The sequence below is a fragment of the Physella acuta genome, unplaced genomic scaffold (assembly GCF_028476545.2).
Source record: "Physella acuta isolate Inbredline_101_S28 unplaced genomic scaffold, ASM2847654v3 ptg000596l, whole genome shotgun sequence".
In the NCBI taxonomy this organism is placed as follows: domain Eukaryota; kingdom Metazoa; phylum Mollusca; class Gastropoda; family Physidae; genus Physella; species Physella acuta.
The window spans coordinates 425,544-435,995 of record NW_026732115.1 but is presented as its reverse complement, the minus strand read 5'-3'; the positions used below and the strand labels follow the sequence as shown (position 1 = coordinate 435,995).

General features: G+C 39.1%; 1 long non-coding RNA gene across 1 annotated transcript; it reads right to left on the bottom strand.

The window, feature by feature from the left end:
* Positions 1-7,343: 7,343 nt before the first annotated feature.
* On the bottom strand, positions 7,344-9,898 carry LOC131947513 (uncharacterized). The gene is made up of 4 exons (XR_009387891.1): positions 9,887-9,898; positions 9,328-9,416; positions 8,658-8,895; positions 7,344-7,674 (listed from the first exon to the last, which is right to left on the bottom strand). It is a non-coding gene; the product is annotated as an uncharacterized LOC131947513 (long non-coding RNA).
* Positions 9,899-10,452: the final 554 nt, after the last annotated feature.

Sequence of the window (10,452 nt, the reverse complement as noted above, 5' to 3'; positions counted from 1 at the left end):
AGTATTTTGGTCAAATACTATGACGTCATGTCATTTGTATTCGGGGAATTAGGTTTGGAGCTAGAAATCCTCAAAAAAAAATTCTACTGAGCAGAACTACCTACCAGTTAATTCGACAATGGCAATCTAAAAGACGCCTTTTATCCCCCAGATTTGATGGGCCTAAGCTGGAGTCGGTAGGACCTTGAGACCTAATTGTTTTAGCCTCGGTTTAAGTCCGTAGGTCCCTCAGTCCTAATAGTTCTGATCCACACCACCTTTACATGTAAATGTTTACAAGCTGTTATAGCACTACGTGATATGATATGACATATGAGATGTTATATGTATGATATGGCATGACATAAGAAATGGTATGATATCCTATGATATATGATATATTAATATGTACACACCAGCTCCATGGGACAGGTCAAGTCAAGATGTTTGTGTCAATTCATTGACATGCTGTTACGTCACAGAGAGGGTGAGAGGAGGGAGAGAGAATAAGAGGGAGAGGAGGTTGGAGCAATGCTCTAATTTGAGGTAGGTTATTTTAAAGACAGCTGAAAGCTTGAATTGTAAACACAGTCATCTTGTCCTGTGTTATAAATAGCCTGTGGTGATACAACCCAAGGTAGGTTATTTTACAGACAGCTAAAAGCTGTAAACACATCTTGCCTTGTGTTATAAATAGCTTGTGGTGATACAACATAGGAGGTGATCAGAACTCACAAATAGACAACTAAATAAATAGCCAACCATCAGCTGTTAAAGTCTCATCACCTGTAACACTGAATAGAGTGTTCAAAAACAGATTTTCTTGATGGTAACGTAATTGTTATCTGTGTATTGTGGTGTCTTTTCGGTGTGGTGTGGTGTCTTGTCTGTGTGTTGACTCTGTTGAGGTGTAGTGTCTGTGTGTTGTTTGGAGTCTTTTCTAATGTGTTGTGCTCGTTCAACTATTACATATAAATTAAATGTAGTTAAACATTAGCAGTTTAATTAATGAAAGAGAACGCCAAATTTTTGTTCGACCGTCGTGAATTCTAGGTTAGATTTCCTTAGAAAGCTTTTTTTGCCAGATAATACTACATATGTTGACTTATGTCCCATATCACATAAGACTTATACCCCCATATTACTAATCACATAACTTATTCATACATCCCATTTAAACACATAACATCCTAAGCATAACAAACACCGCCATAATTTACCCAACCTCTACACTTTAAAATAGCCCGGCCATTAATTAAAACATCCCAGTAAAAACATCTCTAGTTCTGTGAAGCTGAGTGCCCATTACCTATAATCCCAACCAACCTTACACTGCCCATAATCCCGTCTGACCCCTAACCCCCGGCTATAAAATGGCCCCTTCAGATATTTTTATTTTATGCCCACCAAATCCCCGCAATCCGCCCCGGGGAGGGGACAGTACGGGCCAGGTATTCGGGCTTGTCAACAATTAAACTTAAGATTAATTAGCGTCATGCCTCATCGTCGCGACACGACTACGTTAAAACCAAACGGTTTATAAGGAAGACACCAGGTCCCAACATCTCGGCCTAGGTCCCAGCGGTTCTCATAGTGTGGTCAACACGACATAAGACACCAGGTCCCAACATCTCGGCTTCAGTCCCAGCGGTTCTCATAGTGTGGTCAACACGACATAAGACACCAGGTCCCAACAGTCCCAGCGGTTCTCATAGTGTGGTCAACACGACATAAGACACCAGGTCCCAACAGTCCCAGCGGTTCTCATAGTGTGGTCAACACAGACATAAGACACCAGGTCCCAACAGTCCCAGCGGTTCTCATAGTGTGGTCAACACGACATAAGACACCAGGTCCCAACATCTCGGCTTCAGTCCCAGCGGTTCTCATAGTGTGGTCAACACGACATAAGACACCAGGTCCCAACAGTCCCAGCGGTTCTCATAGTGTGGGCAACACGACATAAGACACCAGGTCCCAACATCTCGGCTTCAGTCCCAGCGGTTCTCATAGTGTGGTCAACACGACATAAGACACCAGGTCCCAACATCTCGGCTTCAGTCCCAGCGGTTCTCATAGTGTGGTCAACACGACATAAGACACCAGGTCCCAACATCTCGGCTTCAGTCCCAGCGGTTCTCATAGTGTGGTCAACACGACATAAGACACCAGGTCCCAACATCTCGGCTTCAGTCCCAGCGGTTCTCATAGTGTGGTCAACACGACATAAGACACCAGGTCCCAACATCTCGGCTTCAGTCCCAGCGGTTCTCATAGTGTCGTCAACACAGACATAAGACACCAGGTCCCAACAGTCCCAGCGGTTCTCATAGTGTGGTCAACACGACATAAGACACCAGGTCCCAACATCTCGGCTTCAGTCCCAGCGGTTCTCATAGTGTGGTCAACACGACATAAGACACCAGGTCCCAACATCCCGGCTTCAGTCCCAGCGGTTCTCATAGTGTGGTCAACACGACATAAGACACCAGGTCCCAACATCTCGGCTTCAGTCCCAGCGGTTCTCATAGTGTGGTCAACACGACATAAGACACCAGGTCCCAACAGTCCCAGCGGTTCTCATAGTGTGGTCAACACAGACATACTACAGCAGCAGCTGCCGGCCTAACCACATACAACATCACAACCCACTCACCGAACCCAACACAACATCACCACCCACTGACCAAACCCTTGAAACAACACCAGACAATGACCAAACTCCTCAACAACATCAACAGACACCAATGTCATCATGTCTTCCTATCACCTGACCCCTGACCTCTCTATGTGGGACCCCCTGACCTCTCAGGGAGGGACCCCCTGAGCCCAGTCTACCTCTATACCGCTGCTCTCATTAAGCGGATCTACTGAAGATGTTGTAATATTGGGTGCGGTGTGCGACGTTGGAATATAAATTAATTACCTGAATACGGCCGCAGGCTGACACATGAAAGGGGCCGTTGGACAGGTGACTCGAACCTGCGCATTCTTGGGGGCCCAAATGACTTTTTAATATCTCCATTTCTCCAGGTACTCGCTGGTGGTGTACCACTTTTTCATTTTCATATTTTTAAATCTAAAAGCGCATTAGGTGTAGGAAATGATTCATCGAAATAAACAACAGTGGCCTATAAAAATTTTGACTTGTATTTTCTGCGAGAGTATAAATGTCAGATTGATAGAATAATAACGTCATGTCATGAGATTTAACATTCGAATCCAACATAGTCCAAACGATATGGAGTTTAGGAGTATGGGAAACTTCGAGAAATGTCCAGCTATATTTAGAGTAGGCCTAAATTGACAAGCATGTTCAGACTAGTGAAAAGTTATGGACAACTTTTAGTATCGAAAAAAAAAACTATTAATAAAAATATCAAAACTGGTTTATCAAATTATTAGTGCCGGCTTCTGAATACGGTGGGACAACGAATTGTTTAGAATACTAACACATATAACGTTGTTTATGAACACATATAACACATACAACGTTGTTTATGAACACATACAACACATAAAACGTTGTTTATTAACACTATGATTTAGCTTTTAACCTAGAACTTTTTTAACCTCCAACTATATATGACATTTTTTTAATACATTTTAAAAATTTCACAAAAAATGTATTCATTTTCTAAGATATCAAAATTTCCCTTTAACAAACCATCCTTTGTCATGTCTACTAGGAATGTGCAAATTTATATTGCATTGTTTTTAATTATTTGTTTAGTTATTTTGTTTCTACTGTGTAAATAAAAAATTGTTAAATTTGACCCCAAATTTCGCTAAAAATTTATAAATTGGCCCAAATAATGTTATAAATTGTTATAATGTTTAAAGTAATTTAAAGTTAATCCAGTTAAAAATAAGCAAGTATCTTATAATTTGTGACAAATGTGTTTTCAATACCCGTCCCCCTCTTAATGTAAAATAGACAACACATATATATGATACATATGAAATACATACAAAAACGATAAAGAGGTTTTTTTCTTTTTAAATAATTCAAAAAGTTTCTTTTTTTTTTTAAATTTAGAATTTGGAATATTAACAATGTCAACCATAGTAATTTTTCTTATACAGCAATAAGTGTGGAATGTAATGAGATTAATGGAGCGTCGTGTAGTAAAGTAAAAGTAAAGTTCCCCTTCCAAACCTGATGGTCCATGGGGCAAGTGAAGTAAAGTTCACCTGTTTCTGTGAACTCGGCATATGAAGGAATACTGTGGTCAGCACTATGCCCAGCCGCCTTTAGCTGGGTGGACTCAGGGACGGTCTACTGACTTGAACCCGGATTCGAACTCGAGACTTTCGTGTTAGCAGTCTAGCTATTGTGGTGTAGAATTAAAGCAACCGACATTATGAATATTTTAAAACAATTTTGACTGTTTTTTTTCACAGTTTGCTAAATCTAAAATATTTATGTAGGCGGATTTTCACAAACAAATGGGATCCTTTTAAACACCATATTATAACCCTTTAAACGCCATATTATATCCCTTTAAACGCCATATTAGATCCTTTTAAACACTATATTATATCTTTTTAAACACCATATTATATCCTTTTAAACACCATATTATATCCCTTTAAACGCCATATTATATCCTTTTAAACACTATATTATATCTTTTTAAACACCATATTATATCCTTTTAAACACCATATTATATCCCTTTAAACACAATATTATATCCTTTTAAACACTATATTATATCCTTTTAAACACCATATTATATCCTTTTAAACACCATATTATATCCTTGTAAACACCATATTATATCCTTTTAAACACCATATTATATCCCTGTAAACACCATATTATATCCCTTTAAACACCATATTATATCTCCATTTTTATTTTTCAAAAGTTACTAGTGGCATGTAAGTCCGGAATTTGTTTTAAGAAAAAAAAGATTTACTGTACGGTAAACATATACAAAGGTAATCACGTGATTTATACAAAAATAGCCCAACACAAAGAAGGACTTTTTTTTCTATGCTGAAACGACGAAATAGTCTAAAAATGGACGTGTCGGATGTACGTAAAAAACTCGTGTTGAAGGAAGATTTTTTTTTTTTACTTATAAGCGTTTTATACTTAATTTAATTAATTTCCTCAATATTTGAACACAATACAGGCAGTAATAAATTGTGAAACCTCAAACATTCAGTTTGTATAGTCAGCATAGTTTTTTGTGCTATTATTTAGATGTTATATACACAATACGAGAATAAAGAAAAGCAAGTTTTTTTAAAAGAAGAATATGCTGGCTGTTTGATTTGTCGGCTTGTGTTTGTGTGTGTACGTGTGCGTGTTTGTGTGTATTTGTGTGTGTTTATGTTTGTGTGTTTGTGTATGTGTGTTTGTGTGTGTGTGTTCGTTTGTATGTGCGTTTGTGCTTGAGTATGTGTTTGTCTTTGTGTTTGTATGTGTTAGTATAAAGAGAGGGTTCGAGTTGGCTAGAACTAATCTCCCTATTGATGTGAGTGTAAGGGAGTGGTTGATGTAGAGCTACACTTGGTGTAAACACTGTGTCACAAATGGCCTGTTGTTGTGTGGGATACGATACTTACATTTGTTCACTTCAAGAGAGCAATGCCGTCACGTGACACAGCTAACACACCTGGTGTAGGGAATGTAAGGGTTATTTGGCTAGGCTACACTTTGCAAATACATTTATAATTTAAATTCAGACAACAGTACAAAATAAAAAGTGCAACGTAATCTACCCCCCCCCCCCTCCCCCCGCCCCCACCCCACAAAATAATAATTTTAAAAATAAAGAAAAACTTAACTCTCCTCCACTTTTCCTTTTTTAACGGTCTAAGGGAGACTACTGCAATAAAAAAATCTATTTAACACACGTAGCTTCCCTTATTGAATATTGACATAATTTTATTTTATTTTGGTGCTTTCAGGTAAGAATGAAAATTCATAACACTTTTTAAAAATTTGATATTGTATCACCGAAAGCAAATTAACATTATGATGTTGATGTACACATTTTAATTGGCTATCAATTATGTTCATCAGATGGACAATTTGATGAGCGTCGTGGCCAAAATAATTTTATTTCCGTTTTTATAAAAAAAAGTTTTAAAAGTAATTACTCACCTTTTAAATGTTATTTTGTGCTAACACACATTTAGCTGACTTTTCGTACGCAATTGATGTCAAACTGACCGAGAAATACCAAGTTGATTAAAATAAATATAAACTAGAAGAAATAAGTCAAAGATTCGTAGTCTGTTTTAATTATTAAAAAACATATTTTCTTTTGACTGTCACCGGTAACTTTTTGATTAAATTTATTTATTTGTAATTCCTATTTATTATTGGAGATTGAACTGAATAAAGTCGGTAGGTCAAGTGACTAATTTCTTCATGCATAAATCCAAAAAAATAAATGATAAAAATTGTACGGCAATATGAAACATAGTAATGGGAAATAACTATCGTGTTGCTAATTATTGAAAATATAAATAACCTTGTTCTTTCCCTTAGACCAGGGGTCGGCAACCTGCGGCTCGCGAGCCGCATGCGGCTGTTTTGATATCAAGATGCGGCTCTCCAGCTCCTTGCACAAATACTAATAATCTTAATAAAAAAATAAAATATTTGAAATAAAAAAATGTTAGTGGCTCTTTAAAACCAGAGAAATTTTGAAAATTGTAACTTTTGGCTCTTCCGCTTCAAAAGGTTTCTGACCCCTGCCTTAGACCACTGAATGGTGATCACTTAAGAAATTGTATAATGGGAAATAACTAATGATTGACTATTTGAATAATATATATAACTGGGTTGTATCCCTTAGACCGTTAAAAGAAGCTTCCTTATGAAATTTTAAGATTTTTAAAGGGAAACTACTTTTGTTTGACTATTTCAATAATATAAATAACTCAGTGTTCTCCCTTTGACCGCTAATCCATTAACTTTTGAAGTTGTTTTTAATGATTTTTAATTTAATTAAATTTTAAGTCAAATTTTTAAATCAAATTGCAAAACAACAACAAAAAATATGTATTATTTATAAATGATATATATAGATCTATATATTTATATTGGAGAAAATTCTTTTTGAATTAAAAATCTAATTATTATATATATTTCTTACTACACAGAATCGCTGTTCAAATTAAATGCAAGGGAACTCTTACTAATAATTAAAATGATAGCTATATTTTTGTTGTCTCCAATTAAACTCTAGTGCTCGATTATTGATGAATATATTTAAAACGAAATTAATTCTTTGATATTTCTTTTTATTTGTTGTTTTTAAAAAAAAAATGTAACTGAGTAAATGCGCTGTAACAATAAAAAAGAAATATATAAAATAGAATAACAAATCAGTACCGTTTCTACTAAATGTTTATTGTAGATGCTCACTAAAAAGATGGGGTGGACTATGCTATTGTAAGTATTAAATGTGAGGACACCACTAGGAAGGGTGTATGGAGAAGTTGAAGTCATGAAGTAAATCTGTGTGTCAGGTGATATAACTATTTGATGTGAGAACACCACTAGAATGGGTGTATGGAGAAGTCCTGAAATAAATCCGTGTGTCAGGTGAATGTTTATAGAAAGACGATCTCGTTGATGACGACGTCACCGAGAACAGCGTAGTGAGAGACGAGATGTAGCGGGAACTGGTGTCTGTAGGTGGAGTAGAGTTGGTTGTTGACGATAATCTGAAACACAGATGAGAACAGTTAAGTAGCATTGTAAAATACAGGTGAATACAGGTAGGTAGCATTATAAACACAGAGTACAGATAGGTAGCATTAAAAAACACAGGTGAGAACAGGTAGGTAGCATTAAAAAACACAGGTGAGAACAGGTAGGTAGCATTAAAAAACACAGGTGAGAACAGGTAGGTAGCATTAAAAAACACAGGTGAGAACAGGTAGGTAGCATTAAAAAACACAGGTGAGAACAGGTAGGTAGCATTAAAAAACACAGGTGAGAACAGGTAGGTAGCATTGTAGAGCCATCACTAAGGTTAACCTTGACGCCATTACACTCCAACCAGAAGCCAATATAAATTACAATGATTTGACTAGTATCCAACATACTCTCCCGCCTACCTTGTATCCATCCTACCCCACCCCGACCTACCTTGTATCCACCCTACTCCACCCCACCTATCTCGTATCCATCACACTCCACCACAAACTACCTTGAATCCACCCTACCCATCCCCGACCTATCTTTTTTCCCCATCTCCACCCCGACCTACCTTGAATCCACCACACTCCACCACGACCTACCTTGAATCCACCCTACCCCACCCCGACCTACCTTGAATCCACCCTGCTCCACTCTCGACCTTCTTTGTATCCACCACACTCCACCCCGACCTACCTTGAATCCACCCTACCCCACCCCGACCTACCTTGAATCCACCACACTCCACCACGACCTACCTTGAATCCACCACACTCCACCACGACCTACCTTGAATCCACCACACTCCACCACGACCTACCTTGAATCCACCACACTCCACCACGACCTACCTTGAATCCACCACACTCCACCACGACCTACCTTGAATCCACCACACTCCACCACGACCTACCTTGAATCTACCACACTCCACCACGACCTACCTTGAATCCACCCTACTCCACCACGACCTACCTTGAATCTACCACACTCCACCACGACCTACCTTGAATCCACCACACTCCACCACAATGACCAACTCAAACGGCACGTTCCTGGAGAAGGGGAAGTAACAGGAGAGCACCTGGTCCTCCGACCACCCACAGCGCGCCCTGTGGGCCACCACCAGGGAGCTTCTGCCGCACCCCCCGCCTCCGCATGGGGGCCCGTCAAAGATGGCGTCCACGGTCAAGGCTATCTCGCTGTAGTCGATGGAGGGCCCACACAGGAGAACAAAGTTGAACCTGGAGCAGAGGATGTTGATGTCAGGGTGACATTGGGGCAAAGTGTCCATGATTTAACCCAACCATCTCACAATACATCTCATCCCAAAATACAAGTCCCACCATCAACTGTCTAAGTGACAAGTTAGCGCTACAAAACATTTAACATTTTACTTAGGCCTAAATGGGGGCGGTGAGTTTTGAGGATTTTGAGCATCAATATCGCAAAACGTCTTGAACGGTGTAGACGTTGTGTCTTCAGCAAGGGATGATGTTAAGATGGTGGTGGATTAGTACAAACATAAACCTCACTTCCCCGCCCCCCCTACCGCCCAGTATCTCGTGTATTAAATCACAGATTATACTGATCGTCACCATTCAAATTCCACAGATGTATACGATGTAGACCTATTCTGATTTTAGTTAAAGAATAAAAACATGCAAGGAACTTACTCTAAAGCCGAACATTTGGGAACTCCGCGAACTATAATCTTTTTTCCAGGGAACAGCTGACAGGGCAGGAAGTTGGTGAATGGTACACACTGTGGACACACAGCATCATTTTAACACACACTGGACACACAACATTACATTAAACACTGGACACACTACACCGTTTTAACACACTGGAACACAGCATTATTTTAACACAATGTAGACACACAACATCATTTTTAAACACTGGAGACACAACATCATCTTTACACACTGGACACACAACAACATTTCAACACACAAGTGACACACATTTTATTTCAATACGCTGTAAATTTTTAAATAAATAAATGCTAAATATTTAACATCATTTTCTTATATACATGACCATTGTTTAAGTTTATATAAAACTTTTTTTTTCTTTCTCCCCCCCCCCCTTTCACCATCAGCCCAGGCCCCACATATTTATACCCTCCCTCCCCCTCCCTCCCCCTCCTCACCCCCCACCCACACACCCACACACACACACACACACCCACACCCACACCCCTGAGAGAAATGTAAAATCTCCACTTACCGGTGCAAGAACCTGTGAACAAGAAAAAAAAAAACCTGTTATAAAAAAACTTTCACTCGAACCAGACCGTAACAACATTAAACAGGAGAAAACTAACTTCAGACACAGAAGATTGGATAGATGACACTACAACTTGTAGATCAACTTACAACCGCCATCTTGTCTGGTAACTGGAGCGAGACGAGGGGAGAGGTCAGGAGGTCAGTGCTTGTATCCAGTGGTCTGTGACGATAAGGTCTCTCTAGACATGGTGCTCGAACTGCTTCAGAGGTCACAGGTCACTGCATTGATTCAAGGTCTCGAATTAATTAATGATTGCATTCTATGTAATCCAAGCCTCTACTACGGATACTGTACAGCGTGGTTTTGCGCCAGAGCACATGAGGAAGTCTGGTGTTCGATTAGGATTTGGGCTCATAGTATATACCTACTAGGTCCACCCAACTCGAAGGATTTAAATAATACGTCCATATGGGAGCCGGACGTTTTCCTGAAAGACACTTGCCCGAATGCAACAAATGCCCGAATGCGACAAATGCCCGAATGCGACACTTGCCCGAATGCAA